The sequence below is a fragment of the Macrotis lagotis genome, chromosome X (genome assembly GCF_037893015.1).
Source record: "Macrotis lagotis isolate mMagLag1 chromosome X, bilby.v1.9.chrom.fasta, whole genome shotgun sequence".
Classification (NCBI taxonomy): domain Eukaryota; kingdom Metazoa; phylum Chordata; class Mammalia; order Peramelemorphia; family Peramelidae; genus Macrotis; species Macrotis lagotis.
This window is the reverse complement of record NC_133666.1, coordinates 230344844-230357682: the sequence shown is the minus strand read 5'-3', so window position 1 is coordinate 230357682 and position 12839 is coordinate 230344844.

The following is a 12839-nucleotide window of genomic DNA, read 5'->3' as shown; positions in this document are numbered from 1 at the left end:
TAAATACATATATAGAGAAATGAAAAGTCAAGAATTTCCAAGGATTTAATGAGAAAAAGTGCAAAGGAAGGCAGCTTAGTCCTACCAGATCTAAAATTATATTATAAAGCATCAGTCATCAAAACTGTCTGGTATTGGCTAAGAAATAGAATGGTGGATCAATGCAATAGACTAGGTGCAAAAAAAGATAAAAGGAAATGATTATACTTATTTTCTTTTTGATAAACCCAAAGAATTCAGCTATTGGGATAAAAACTTTCTCTTCAATGAAAACTGCTGGGAAAATTGGATTAGACCAATACCTCACACCTTATGCCAAGATAAGATCAAAATGGGTACAAGATTTAGACATAGAAGAATATCATAAACAAAGCAAAAGCTCAAGGAAGTTTACCTGTCAGATCTATGGAAAGGGAAGCAGTTTATGACCAAGATAGAGATGGAGGACATCATTCAAAACAAACTTGATAATTTTGATTACGTTAAATTAAAAAAACTTTTACAGGGATGGCTAAGTGGAGTAGTGGATAGAGCACCAGCCCTGGAGTCAGAAGTACCTGAGTTCAAATCTGGCCTCAGACACTTAATAATTACCTAGCTGTGTAGCCTTGGGCAAGCCACTTAACCCCATTGCCTTGCAAAAAGTAAAAAAAAAAAACAAAACAAAAACAAAAAAAAAAACTAAAAAAAAGCTTTTGCACAGATAAAAACCACTGTAACCAAGATCAAAAGAAATGTAATAAAGTGGGAATATTTACAACTGGTAAATTTTTACAACTAGGATTTCTGACAAAGGAATCTTTTCTCAAATATATAGAGAACCTAGTCAAATTATTAAAAAAAATAACAAGTCATTCACCAATTGACAAATGATCAAAGGATATGCGGAGGCAATGACAGATGAGAAAATCAAAGCAATTCATAGTCATATGAAAAATTGTTCTAAATCATTATTTATTAGAGAAATGCAAATTAAAGCATCTCTGAGGTACCACTTCACAACCTCTCAAACTGAACAATATGACCAGAAAGGACACTGATCAATATTAGAAGGGATGTGAGAAATCTGGGACACTATTACATTGTTGGTAGAGCTGTGATCTCATCCAACCTTTCTGGAAAGGGATTTGAAATTATGCCCAAAAGGCAATAAAAATATGTATACTCTTTGACCCAGCAATACCCCTACTGGGTTTATATCCTGAAGAGATCATGAAAAAGGGTAAAAACATCACTTGTACAAAAATATTCACAGCAGCCCTGTTTATGGTTGCAAAGAATTGGAAATTGAGTAAATGTCCATCAATTTGGGAATGGCTGAACAAATTCTGATATATGTATGTTATGGAACACTATCGTTCTATAAGAAATCAGGAGGGATGGAGATTCTGAGAGGCCTAGAAGGATTTACATGAACTAATGCTGAGCGAGAAGAGCAGTATCAGAAATAGACCACCACAGCAACATGGGGTTGGTGATCAATCATAATGGACTTGATTCATCATATTCATCATGCAACAATCAAAGACAATTTTATGATATCTGCAATAGAGAATATCATCTATATCCAAAGAAAGAATTGTGGAATTTAAACAAAAACCAAAAACTATTACCTTTAATTTTTTTAAGTTATCTGATTATTTAATTTTGCTATCTCATGTTTTTTTTGTTCTTTTAGGATATGCTTTTTCTCTCAACACATCAGTTTTGATCAATGTGAAGCATGGAAACAATGTAAAGACTATCAGAGGGGCAGCTAGGTGGTGTAGTGGATAAAGCTCCTGGAGTCGGGAGTACCTGGGTTCAAATCCGGTCTCAGACACTTAATAATTACCTAGCCGTGTGGCATTGGGCAAGCCACTTAACCCCATTTGCCTTAGAAAAAAAACTAAAATAAAAAAAAGACTATCAGACTGCCTTCCATGGGGATGGGGAGAGGGGGCGCAAGATTAGGGGAAAAAGTGTAAAATTCAATAATAATAATAATAATAAATAATAGTGTTGCACCTAATGTGCATTCAAATTTGACAAAATCAACAGTGGATACTGGATTGGAAAATATAACTTTACATCTCTCTCTTAAAGAAGGACAATTGCAAAGAATGTTAAAAATCACCAAATGTGTTCATTTAATATGTCAGCAAGTTTATGCTTAAGATTCTAAAAATTAGGTACTTCTTAGAAAGAACCAAGATGGTGACTCGAAGCTAAACAATTGCTGAGACTTTTTATGGAACAACTTTAAATGAAGTCCATATGAAAATCTTAAAGTAACAAAGTTCACAAAAAAACAGTGATTTTCAGCTCAAGATATCTTGACAAAGAGTATATATTTCAAAGACTCTTAATCAGAAGAGGATTATAAAAATTCATTGTACTTCTAATAAGCTAGAAGCCTTCCAAGGTGATCAGGGGTGAAGCAAGGATGCCCATAACACTACAATTCTTTGCTTTTGTAGTAGAAATGCTAACTATGCCAATAAGAGAAAAAAAATTGAAAGGCTATTATAATAGCCTTTGACAAAATAAAGAATCCATTCCTATTAAAAATAGTAGAGAACATGGGCATAAATGCAGTTTTCCTTAAAATTTTAAGCATTTTTCTATCTAAAACCATTAACAAGGTAATAATGTAATATACAATAAGGATGAACTAGAAATATTCCCAATAAAATCAGGGGTAAAACAAAGACATCCATTATAACCACTACTATTCAATATCATGTTAAAGGATTTTTTGGACTTTGGATTCTTTTTTTTTGGTTGTTGTAAGTGACTAGCCCAAAGTCATATAGCTAGGCAATTAGTAAGGGTTTGAGGTCAGATTTGAACTCAGATCCTCCTGACTACTGTGCCAGTGCTCTATCCATTGTGCCAGTTAGCTGCCCCCATCATCCTTCATTCCTGAAGAAGAGTGAGGTGGGGGGCAGCTAGGTGGTGTAGTGGATAAAGCACCAGCACTGGAGTTGGGAGTACCTGAGTTCAAATCCGACCTTAAACACTTAATAATTACCTAGATGTGTGGCCTTGGACAAGTCACTTAACCCCATTGCCTTGCAATAAAAAAGAGAAGAGCAATGTGAGGTTGTGCTAAATCATCAATCTCACTTATTCCTCCAGAATCATCTGAGCCCAGTGGTCAAATGTGAAATGGGACAACTAGAGATTGCCCTGAATGTAAGGCATTCAGGTTAAGTGCCTTCCCAAGCTCACATAGGTAGAAAGTGGCAAGTGTCTGAGGCTGAAATTGAACTACCATCCTCCCGACTACAAGACCAGTGCTTTATCCTCTGTGCTACCTAACTACCCTCAATATTATGTTAGAAATGCTGGTTTTACCATCAACAAGCATTATATTCAATGAGGAGAGACTAGAGGCATTCATAATAATATCAGGAGTGAAACAAGGGTGCCCATTACCACCATTACTATTCAATATTGTATTAGAACTGTTAGCTTCAGCAATTATAGAAAAAAAGAAATTGAAGGAATTAGAGTTGGGAAGGAAGAGACAAAACTCTCACTCTTTGCAGGAGACATGATTATATACCTAGAGAATCCCAAGAAATCATCCAAAAAAACTACTAGACACAATTATCAATTTTAGCAAAGTTGCAAGATATAAAATTAACCCTCATAAATCCTCAACTTTTCTATATATGACTAGCAAGATTCAGCAGGAAGAGCAAGAAAGAGAAACCCCATTCTAAGTAAAGTCAGACAATATAAAATACCTGGGAGTCTATTTGCCAAGGCAGACTCAAAAATTTTTTGAAAACAATTACAAAACACTTCGCACACAAATTAAATCAGAATGAAATAACTGGACAAACATCAATTTCTCATGAATAGGTTGAGCTAATATAATAAAAATGACAATTCTACCAAAACTAAACTACCTGTTTAGTGCCCTACCAATCAAAATTCCAAAAAAAAAAAAAATACATTAATGAGTTAGAAAAAGTTGTAAGTAAATTCCTATAGAGAAATAAAAAGTCAAGAATTTTTAGGGATTAAATGAAAAAAGTGCAAAAGAAGGTGGCTGAGCACTACCTAATCTAAAATTATATTTTAAAGCATCAGTCATCAAAACTGTTATAGGCAAAGAAATAGAGTGGTGGACCAGTGGAATAGACTAGGTGCAATAGCAGGAAATGATTATAGTAATCTGCTGTTTGATAAACTCAAATAATCCAGCTATGGGATGAAAACTCTCTCTTCAATAAAAACTGCTAGGAAAATTGGATGTTAATATGGAAGAAACTTTAGATTAGCTCAACACCTCACAGCCTATACCAAGATAAGATCCAAATGGATACAGGATTTAGACTAAAAAAACTACTATAAGCAAACTAGAAGATCAAGGACTAGTTTTTCTGTCAGATCTATGAAAAGGGAAGCAGTTTATGACTAAGAAAGAGATAGAGAACATCACTAAAAACAAACTAAATGATTTCAATTACATTAAATTAAAAAGCTTTTGCACAGACAAAACCACTATAACCAAGATCAAAAGAAATGTAAACTGGGAAACAACCTTCACAACCAATGTTTCTAACAAAGGGCTCATTTCTAAAATATACAGAGAACTGAGTCAAATTTTTAAAAAAAAATCCATTCCCCAAATGACAAAAGGTCAAAGGATATGCAAAGGCTATTTACAGATGAGGAGATCAAATCAATCTATAGTCATATGAAAAATGGCTCTTATTCATTACTTATTAGAGAAATGCAAATTAAAGCTTCTCTGAGGTACCACCTCACACCTCTCAGACTGGCCAATATGACCAGAAAGGATAACGATCTTTGTTGGAAGGGTTGTGGGAAATTGGGACACTATTACATTGTTGGTGGAGCTGTGAACTAATTCAACCTTTCTGGAGAACAATTTGGAACTGTGCACAAAGGACAACAAAAATGTGCATACCCTTTGATCCAGCAATACCACTACTGGGTTTAAACCCTGAGGAGATGATGAAAAAGGGTAAAAGCATCACTTGTACAAAAATATTCATAGCAGCCCTGCTTGTCGTGGCAAAGAATTGGAAATCAAGTAACTGTCCTTCAATTGGGGAATAGCTTATCAAACTGTGTTATATGTATGTCATGGAACACTGTTGTTCTATTGGAAACCAAGAGGGATAGGAATTCAGGGAAGACTGGAGGGATTTGCATGAACTGATGCTGAGTGAGATGAACAAACCCAGAAAAACACTGTACACACTAACAGCAACATGGGGGTGATGATCAACCTTGATGGACCCACTCTTTCCATCAGTGACACAATCAGGGACAATTTGGGGCTGTCTGCAAATGGAGAATACCATCTTTATCCAGAGAAAGAACTGTGGAGTTTGAACAAAGTCCAAGGACTTTTAACTTTAATTTAGGAAAAAAACTGATATCTTATTGTGTTATCTTGATGTCTCTTACACTTTATGCTTCTTCCTTAAGGATATGATTTCTCTCTCATCACATTCAATTTGGATCAATGTGTACCATGGAAACAATGTAACAACTGGCAAATTGCCTTTTGTGGGGGTGGAGGGAGGGAAAAATTGTAATACTCAAAAGAAATAAAATCTTTTAACAAAAGAAATGTTGGTTTTAGCAATAAGAAAAATTTTTAAAAAGAAGGAATTAGAATAGAAAGTGAGGAAACAAAACTTTCATTCTTTGCAGATGATAAAATAGTTTACTTAGAGAAAAAAAGTAACTACTTTAGCAGGCTATGAAATAACCCATATAATTCCTCAGCCCCACAACAAGAGATTGAAAGAGAAATTTCATTTAAAGTAAATGTAGGGGTGGCTAGATAGCACAGTGAATAGAGCACTGGCCCTGGAGTCAGGAGTACCTGAATTCAAATCCGGCCTCAGACACTTAATAATTACCTAGCTATATGGCCTTGGGCAAGCCACTTAACCCCATTGACTTGCAAATAATAATAATAATAATAATAATAATAATAATAACAAATGAAAATAAAGTAAATGTAGACCAAGTTAAATATTTGGAAGTCTCTTTCCCAAGACAAACCCAGAAAATATATGAGCACAATAAAATCATTTTTCATTCAAATTAAGTTCATATCTAAATATTTGGAAAAATATCAATTACTTATGGTTAGGCCAAACTGATATAATAAAAATGACAATTCTACCTAAATTCTATTACTTAGTACCAAACCATTCAAAGTATCAAAAAAAATTTTACAGAAAAATTAGTAACAAAATTCATCTGGAGGAACAAAAGGTCAAGAATACTAAGGAAATATGAAAAGAATGCAAAGGAATGTAGCTTAACTATACCAGATCTAAAACTATATAATAAAATGACAGTCATCAAAATTGTCTGTTACTGGTTAAAAAAAATAGCAAAGTGGATCTGTGGAATAGATTTACTTCAAAAGAAACTGTAAAGGATTATAATAATCTATGGATTAATAGACACAAAAACACTAGCCTCTGGGATAATAATAATATTTTCAAAAACTGCTTAGAAAAATGGAAAGTAGTAAAAATAAAAACTAAGCATAGACCAATATGTCACTCCTATACCAAGACAAGGTCAATATGAGTACAGGATTTAGACATAAGGGTGAAAGCATAGGCCAATTAGAATAACAAGGAATAATCTATCAGACTTTTGGAGAGGGCAGGAAATTATGAAATAAAACAAGCAAAACACTATGCTTACTTTCTAAAAATTTGTTTTATTTTTCTCCACTTCTTATGTTTTTCTACTCAGTCCTAATTCTTCTTTCTCAATGATTAAAATGAAAATATGTTAAACATGATTGCACATGTATAACTATATTAGATTACTTGCTTCCATGAAGGGGGGAGAAGGTAGTAGAAAATGTGGAAATAAAAAAATTCAGAAAAGGATAAATGTTGAAAACTCTCTTTACATATAATTGAAAAAAAATGTAAATTAAAAACAAAGATTCTTCAAGTTCTTTAACGATATGTAAACTAAGAATTGCCAGAAGAGCAGATTAGTTTTCAAAGAGCTATAGGAATGAGGGAAAAAATTACCAACATTCCCTAGATTTTGGAGGAGGCAAAAGGGTTTCAATATACAATTTCATTTTGTTCACTGACTACACTAAAATCAAGACTGTATGAATCCCAGCAATATAGGGCAAGTCTTCTTAGATAAAAGAATTTACTTGTTTCCTGTAAATGCATTATGTGGGTTAAGAAGCAAGAAATAGAACCACGTATGGAAAAATTGATTGGTTTAATATTAGAAAAGGAGTACAACAGGGTTCTATGTTGTCACCTTTGCAAAATTACAGTCTGGATACATCAAAAGCTGTAATTAATGCTGTTAGAAGAAATATCAATAATCTCAGATGTGTAGATGATATTCCTCTAATGGCAGATAGTAAAGAAAAATTAAGAAGCCTCTTGAGGGTTAAAAAAAAGCTGCCTTGGGGCTGCTAGGTGGTACAGTGGATAGAGCACCGGCCTTGGAGTCAGGAGTACCTGGGTTCAAATCTGACCTCAGACACTTAATAATTACCTAGCTGTGTGGCCTTGAGCAAGCCATTTAACCCCATTACCTGAAAAATCTAAAAAAAAAAAAAAGCTGCCTTGAAACTGATTGTTAAATAAAAAGTCTAAAATTTTAACAAATAGTTCCATCATTTGTAGAACTAAGAGAATACTTCTAAATTCACATTATATATATATTGTCCGATTTTATATTCTTAGGGCTCAAAGATCACCACAAATTGTGATTGCAGTTATGCAATCAAAAGATGTTTGCTTCTAGGAAGAAAAACTATGCCACATTTAGATGGTATACTAAAAAACATCCCCATGCTGACAAAAATCTGTATGATCAAAGTTATGTTGGGTTTGTTTTTCTTTCCCAGTAGTAATCTACCATTGTGAGGGTTTAGAGTATAGGGAAAGCTGAGTGCCTCAGAATTGATGCTTTTAGACTGTGTTGCTGGAGAAGATTTTGAGGTACTTCAGGCAGCAATGAGATCAATTCAGTCTATACTGAAAGAAATCACATTCATTGCAAGGTCAAATACTGAAACTAAAACTTGGATTTTTTGACCACACAATGAAGACAGGACTCACTGGAAAAGGCTCTGATGTTGGGAAAGACTGGAGGCGAAAAAAGAAGCAGAAGGCAGAGAATGAAATGAAGAGATAATGTTACAGAATGAACATGAGTTTGGACAGACTTCTAGAGGAAGGGGAGGATAGAAGGGCCTGAAATTCTATGGTTCATGAGGTCATTTGGAGTCAGAAATGACTGAACAACTGGACAACAGATAATGATGCATTTAGTTGTAGCTATTATTTAAATAGCTATCATTACCATTATTAACACATTGAATACACAGTTCCTGAAACATTACCAAAGAGTCAGAGAATACCAGTATATGGAAATTGATAGTAAAGATGATGAATATTTATTATGGATCAGGAAAGAGAAATGAATTCATTTAAATAAAGCAATTTAATAAATAGTATATTAAATGCTTCTAATAGTTGAACCATAGAATCATTTAAAATCATTAAAATCATTATGACTTTGCTCTTGATGATTAAAGCTTTTAAAAATATTTCTCAAAAGTCTATATTGAGAACAGCTATTAATTAAGAATTAATTGAAAATAGCATTTTCAAATATATCCCATCAGAGTTCATTTTCCTTTTCCCTATTTATATCTAGTTTGTAACTTTGAAATAGACAAAACTTTCAATTATCACAAATTGGATTAAAAGGAAAAAATTCAAATAATGAAATTCTCAGACAGCAAAAAAGATATAAGAAAACAATATTGGGAAAATGGTCGATGGAATAGTTCTATTTAATTATATTAAAAACATCTTGTAACACTTTATATTAATCAGAGCTAAACATGCTGTAACTTACGTAATGAAAGAGTAGTATAATTACATATGCCTTGCTTTCCTTTGTTTTTCTTTTTGAAAATTATGTACTTACAGTATGAAAGTGAGTAGACATGAAAAAAAGCTTAATATAAATGACCCTTCAAAGAACAGCATGGCCCTGTCTTCATTCCAGTGAAAGATGTGAGGAAATTCCACAAAAATCATCATAACTAAAGGTAGTAAAGAATCTAACTCTTATTCCTGCTAGGACAGGAGTCTTCTAGGGATAACTGCATTCTAATTACACTATAATTTATTCCTGCAATTATAGTTATATCACCAAAATAAGAGAATTACTCTGAGCATTAAAAAGGAACCAGGTTATTATGGTTATCAAGATTTAAAAGGGCCCTAGAAGAAAGAGATCCAGAAGTGAGAAAGAAGTAAAATTTATAATCAAAAATAAATCTGCTGTTAAAAAAAACTTCAAGTTCAATCAATTTAAATAGTGATTGTTCATTAATTAGGCATAGACTATGTACTAGACAGTGATTAAGAGCTAGGAATATAAAAAGACAAAAGACAGTTCCTTCCCTCTAGGAGTTTACATACTAATGGAGGAGACAACAAGCAAGAAAATATGTACAGACAAACCAAGTAAGAACTGAAGCAAGGAAATAAGAGGGATTGGGAAAGAGATGACAAAGAAAGATCTCCCAAGGATAATCACCTTAATGGTTCATTCATCATTATAAGAAGAGAGTCACTAGTGATTTAACTGGATGCCAGCCAATATATAGGCATCATCAATCCAACCATCAGTAAGACAACAACACATTTCTTAAATACTTACTCTGTACTGGGTTCTGTGCTCAGAATACAAAGAATAGGAAAAAATGTCCTTGTCATTAATGAACATACATTCTAACGAGGGAGCCACTATTCAAGTAAATGTGAGCATACATTTATAGAGCACTTACTTTGTACATCATGCTAAGCTAAGTGCTTTATAATTATTATTTTATTACAGTTTCATCAAAGCAACGGTAGGTTTCATTATTACCCCCAATTTTATAGGAGAGATAACCAATGCAAATTGAAATTAAGTTAATTGCCCAGAGTAACACAGCAAATAAGTGTCTGAAATAAGATTTGAACTTAGATCTTCCTGACTCCAGGTCTAGTGGACCTCAAAGCTGCTTCTAGGTGAGTACAGTATAAGCTGAAGGCCATAGAGGGAAGACCCTATCTATTGAGTGAAAATAAAGGAGTCAGATAAAAGACTCTTACAGAAGTAAGGATTTCAGTTGGACTTTAAAGGAAATCAAGACATTCAAGACTTGGTTTAAAGAATTTACAAATCAATAGGTTATGATATCTATCTTCAAGTATTTGAAGGGTTGTCTTATGGAAGATAGATTAGACTCATTCTGTTTGATCATAGAGGGTACAACTGGAAAAAATGGATGAAAGATACAAAAGAACAAATTTAAGCTTTCTATCAGTGGAGAAAACTAATAATATATACACTTTCCTAAATAAGAATATACACTTTCCTAAATTTTGACCCTTTTTTGGTGATGGTGGATTCATAGTCATTTTTGCAGAATGTGTTGAACTAAGTGACCTTTAAATTTCCATCCAGTTCTAAGGTTCTGACACATGATTCTTGAAGAAATCAGCTGCAAAACAGAGGAACATGATAGAATCAAGCTTCAGATAACACCATTATTGGATATCTTCATCACATTTGTCAATAAAAGGAAGAAGGAAAAAATCAATCCAGGTAAATCTTTGTCAGGAGTTCTGCTAAAAGACTGAAAATTGCAAGAGATTCTTATCATCTCTCCCCATTCCTAAAATTATTACTGAAGGATTGTTCATGAATTCTAATTCTTCATGTTAAGCATGATAGTATAAAGTTAAGTTAGTTGGAATTGAGTGATCTTATTTTGGAGTCAATCTGGGATAAAAGCAAATGTGTACAATATAGAGAAGATGTTCATTTGAAAATTTTATTTACCAGGAAAATTAATTTCTAAATATCACATATTCACTTCAAAACTTTGTCAGATCATTAGAACTTTGTTGTTTTTTTAAGCAGTATTGCATGCTCTGTAATTTCATTGGCAGTGCATAAAAGATCCAAATGAAAACATCCTGTTAGAAACTAAAAGATCAAATCTTCAACTCCATAAAGGATCCAATAAACAATTTTAAAAATGCTTTCAATGACAAAATAAACTCCCTTAAGCTTCACAAAATAGTTAAATAGTGCAAAAACATTAGACTTTCTTTCAAATGTCATGAATCATAATTTCACTTTTCTAATTTTCCCCATTCATTCTTTTTTTAATTTAATTTTATTTCATTTTGCAAGGCAATGGGGTTAAATGTCCAAGTTGCAGAGTTAGGTAATTGTTAAGTGTCTGAGGCCAGATTGAACTCAGGTCCTCCTGACTCCAGGGCCAGTGCTCTATCCACTGAACCACCTAGCTACCCCTCTCCATTCATTCTTGTCTTCAAAGCAAACAATTTAAGTAAGCAAATTTTATTCATATGTAGCAAAAATAGAAAAAAAAGAATACTGGAAGTAAGCATAGTTGACTTGCATATCTAAAATTCCCTAAATTGTAGACAAAAAGTACTTGATAGTTCAGGTAGAAACTAATTAGAAATCCCTACTTCACTCAATATGACTTTGGTTTCTAGCATTTCTGATTTTCTTATCCATTTTCTCAACCATAAAGTGCTTTAAAAATAATGTAACAAAATAGAAATGAGACCTCTTAAAGAGAAGCAGTGGCAAGTTTGAAATCAATTCAATCCAATCTCACAAAGCATATACTAAATAATCATGTTGTGCAAGGCATCACATTGATATTGAGATATAATTACAGAATGAAAAAATGCCCAAGTAGTCAAGGCACTTACATAACCCTAGGGAGATAAAGTAGGAAAACAGATTAGTATACACTTACTTAGAGGATAAGGGGAGATTCTTAAAAATAAGAGAGTCAAGGAAATCAAGAACAAGACAATAATTAAAGGTTTATGGTTTGTCAGACTCTCTGCTAAGTACTGAAAATGCGAATGCAAACAGATAACCCCTGCTTTCAAAAAGCCAATGTGCTTTTGAGGAAGGTAAGCAAAAAACATTGGGGGAAAATGTGTAAAAAGAAAGAAAAATATTGCACAAAAGCATAGTGCCTGCATAGAGAAAAAAATGAAGTCATGTCTTGCTTAGGACCTTTCCTTCTAATGGAGGTGCTGGGGAAAATAAGCAATAAGAGGAAAAATTTGCAGGAGTAGAATTTACTTCCAGCAGAGGGAGATAAAAGAAAATCAATTTGGTCCAATGAAAGTATGACAGCTCCTTCAAAAGAAATATGGGAGACTGGAAATCAAGAGTTATTCTCTAGTTTGGCCAGAGGGAATTGTAGATTCACATTAAATAATAACAATGTTTATCCTTCATTTCTGAAGAAGACCACAATATCAGGGAGATGATGCCATGACAAGTGTGTGGATTGGATGTGATTGAGGGAGTGTTGTGGTAAGTCACAAGCCTAATTTCTCCTCCAGTGGTCAGATATAAATCAATACAACTGGCGTTGGCCTTACATGTGAGTTAATCAGGGTTAAGTGACTTGCCCAAGGTGACAGAGCTAGTAAGAGTCAAGTGCCTGAGACTAGATTTGAACTCCCATCTTTCTGATTTAAAGCCAGTGCATTACTCACTCTGGCCACCCCTTTGACAATCAGGTGAAGATATCCAACTGATAGTTTTTCTATCTGGGTTATCAGCTTTGGGAACTGATGAGATCACAGACACTCTAGAGAAATGACACAGATTCCCTAATTTTAGGATGCTATTGGATGATAATTAAGTAAAGTTATTATTTAAACAGATGGAATAAGTGTGTGCTTATGAAAATTTAACAATAAACTCTCTGACAAAACATTTATGCTGGT